Here is a 4,103-nt window from a genome sequence, read left to right as displayed (position 1 = left end):
GCTGCCGACTGTTCCACAGCCTGCATAGTATATTTAGCAGAACAAGCTACATTCCATAGCTTTGGCAAAGTTAGTTGATTGTGAGTTCTTGAGTTCGAGACGGGTGTGATATTGATGGCAAATAAATATGTATTACGGTATTAAGTAATTTAGCTTTTGATTATGCTTAGCTTTTGTCTATATTGGAATATTTTAAGACTTTGAACCTTTTTACAACTAGGAGTTTTTTTGTAGTATTTAATGTTGAATGGTAGCCACTTTTTTTTTTGTATGGTATCTTATTCAACATATTGTATGGTATCTTATTCAACATTTTGATTTTGATCTTCTATCAAAATTTGCTCCTTCATTAATACATCTTTTATAGCGTAGGTACTAACAGATTTAGGGTCATCACCCTCTTTCAAATAATCTGTATCTACGAAAAAATAATATCCCGTATCACCTAATGCAGCCTATGAACGGTGTATCACAACCCTTACAGTTAATATAACAATGCCATAAACATCAATCGGATTAGCACTGGCTGATGTGAAAAGCTGCGGTCAGTGAAATTTTGGGACACAAAGAGAAATGAATGGAAGCCGACAATGTCACTGCGAATAATGTTTTGTCTAGCGTTAATCTAATTAATAATATTTGTTCAGTTATGTTTGGAACTATTTGGGTGTAGATAGACTTTTATACTTGACGAAAAATGCACTACAGTTTGAATAATGCTTTTTTTTTTAGATGAAATCACTATTTCAGAACACTAGATCATTAAAGAATTTAATCTGTTTCACAAACATTTAAGTCACATGCACAAATACACTTTGACTCAATACAAGGGTTCGTAGATCTCACAACTCACTGCTTGTCTTACGCGGGGATCGAACGACACCGCGTCCCTTACAGTGGGTTTGGCGTGGTGACCTCAACCAATCGGCTGTCTGATTCTCTAAAAAACTAAAAAAAAATGTACTCTAAACATGAGTAATACATTTATTTTAGAAAATTTTAGTCGAGCCAGTAAGCTCAATAAAATTTGGAAATGACACTTCTTTTAATGAAAACAGGCAAATTCCGAATACAACCAAATTTTGTACATCCTTTTGTGGTTCGTACGAATGTGTCGAGTTATAATTCATTCACCGGCAATAAATCATGTAGCAATTGTTGCCTCGCATTTCATGTCCTTGTTCTGAAGTTTGTTTAAATTAATCAGAACAACAAAAACTCTTTATTTTATGTTTATTATCATAATGAATTTAATAACAGGCTAATTAGACCATAATATAAAGGGATTTAACATATCTAAGTAAGTAACTAAAGAAACACAACAATCGGCGACTTAACCATCAAATTTATAACCGTAGCAACCGTTGCTTATCCTCAATTTTTCTCTATTTGTTATTTTAGTACGCTTTAAAAAATAAATGCATCAAATGTAAAAAAAAAAATGGCGACAGACTAGACGGATGGAAATACCTGAGTAATAGGGTTCCGTTTTTACCCTATTCCTAAAAAAAATATTTAATAGGAAAAGGCTAAAACCGTGTAAGTTAAGACAATACTGTACGAAATACTAGTTTAAAAGCACTGTCTGCACATCAAACACTTACACCGTATAAATTGTATCCAATCACGAACCAATAAATAACTGTAACAATAAAAAGAAAAAGAATGTAATTGTTTCTGCAATCATCAATTGAGCCAGCATAACGCGTTTGTTCTCACCATCTATAATATTTACGAGTCAATGTTTATCATATCTGAGTATTTGAGTCGCGGGTGGTCGCCGCATCACAGGCTGTAATTAATTTGACGTCCATGAGTGCTATATTGTTTGTCATACGTTATAAATTATAACATTCATATGTATGGACCGGAATAATCCTTTATGTGTCATTACATTTTGTTCGGCTTTTGTTCGTGAAATATTTTGGGTTAAGCTTTCGACAAATCTGTTTGCAATATCGTTGTTATTTTTTTGTTATGGTTTAATTTATTGGAAAGTGGTTATTGAAGTCGGATTTATGGTTCTTTTATAAGTCAATTAGGTATATTGTTGGGAGTAGCTGCTTTTTGATCAAAGCCAAATGAAGAATGAAGTTCTTTCGAAGACTTTTATGACGCTAAAACGTTTTTGGTTTTATGAACCCCATCAATATATGGAGATGGATCTTCAAACAAATCATCTTTAGATGCAATAACTTTGCGACAAGTCTTCCTTTGCAAGTTGTTCAAAGTTATAATTAAACACCCCGGTGTGATTGCGTTTGTGTTAGAAGCCAGGAGTTGTTAGCTGTATTTCTACGATACACCAGCGTGGCCGGCCACGCGTCACCAGGGACCATGGAGGTGACACCACATTTGCGCTTCACATGTTAATTATAGACGACGGAATTGGCCGGGGTTTGAAGCTGGAATGAATGAGACAGAAGCGTTTTTACATGGCTGGTCGAAAAGAGGATTGTAATGTTTTGGGGCTCCTATGTACTCCTACACGATCTGAATTTCCGATTTCATGGTAGTTAGACAATTTGCTAGAAATACTGAAGTCATATTTTTGTTACTATTTTTGTGCTCAGGAAAAATAATTAAAATAATATGTATCACAGTCCATTTTGAGAAAAGAAGTCCTTTAAAGATTTGATCGGTCGATGAAAATTTAGCATGGTCTACAGATGCCAAACATAACTATAGATTTCATTAAAGCCGGTTGCTTTTTCAAACATACTGTATGAATATTATCATGAACTCATAAATCAAGCTTTATACTACAACAGTAACTTTCTTCGTTAATTTATCCAAGATTTGTTTGCCGCCAGATGGCGCTGGATTGTATTTCGTCGCGGCTTCGTGAACATTTCTCACGAACGAAGGTGGAATGCAATTTGCATCGATAGAATCTTTCCTGCGGTTACCGGACTTTACCTTATCTTTAATGCAATGAATGAAACTAGGATTTTATACTTAATTTTGTATTGAAAATGCATTTTACTTATATTCATAGTACAGAAGGTTTGGGGGCCAGTTAATGAAAGGACGAAGTATTTTAAGCTTGGTTAAAAAACTTTCATGAAATAAGATTGGATAAAAATTATAAGAATATCATAAATACATCAGTACGTCTGTTAAGTTATTGAAAGTCCCCTTTTTTGCACACGGAATAGACTTAGCCAAGACACGCCCCTTCGCCGTTTTCTATTTTTGAAAGCAAAGATTAACTATTTCCAACAAAAAACTATAGCTTTGACCATGATGAACCCATGTTGACATAAGACATTTTTTATGATAATTTTACCTACTTAACGCCGAACTTTTTTACACTACATAATTATAATACCTATTGCAATTAAACGACGATTCGTAAAATCTTTGCTATTTTGATTTAAAGGAACTTCACTAGATAATAATAAATTATAAGCTTTAGAACAAATTTACCGAATAAAACGGCAAAAAAATGCACACTGTGACATGACAGGCCTAATATATTGCACGCTTGTATCCGGCAGCCGCGTGAGCGGTGCGCGCGCGCCGATTCCTTCACGGCTTATTAGCGAGGGAAATTAGTGCGGGGACAAACCACCCAGTGTTGGGACACAGAAAATAGAATTCTGATTAATGACTGATATTAATCTGGTTGAAAGTGTATTTTGTTGAATGTGTGCGTGATGTTGGGTGTCCTGCTCGCTATTTAGATGTTGTATTAATATTATTTAGAACGTGTAATTTTTTGTTGATTTTTCAACGTTATAAAGAACTCTTTTATTACTTAAAATATCTAATTTAATTTTGAACGCGTCAGTGTAAGTACTCTAGTCGAATTCTGTTTAAGATTCGTAAAATTTTTAGCAACGTTTTTTTTAATTGCTTGGAACATGAGTAAAATTATCAAGAACGCAAGTACCTATGAATGTAAATTTTACCTTGGTTCATGAAAACGAACTTCTCACAGTACTCATCAACCGCGAATTCCGAAAAGCACTTTGACACATAGGTACAAGAAAGACAAAGGTGCAGGAAAGCTCTATAATTTCGTCTGTAGCGATACAAACGGCGTCGGGTGCGAGGCTTGTTAATTTCACGTCTAGAGAACCTGACACACGAACCAGCGA

This window comes from Trichoplusia ni, unplaced genomic scaffold, assembly GCF_003590095.1.
Source record: "Trichoplusia ni isolate ovarian cell line Hi5 unplaced genomic scaffold, tn1 tig00000985, whole genome shotgun sequence".
Lineage (NCBI taxonomy): Eukaryota > Metazoa > Arthropoda > Insecta > Lepidoptera > Noctuidae > Trichoplusia > Trichoplusia ni.
The sequence above is the reverse complement of the archived record's forward strand: the minus strand, read 5'-3'. Positions refer to the sequence as shown.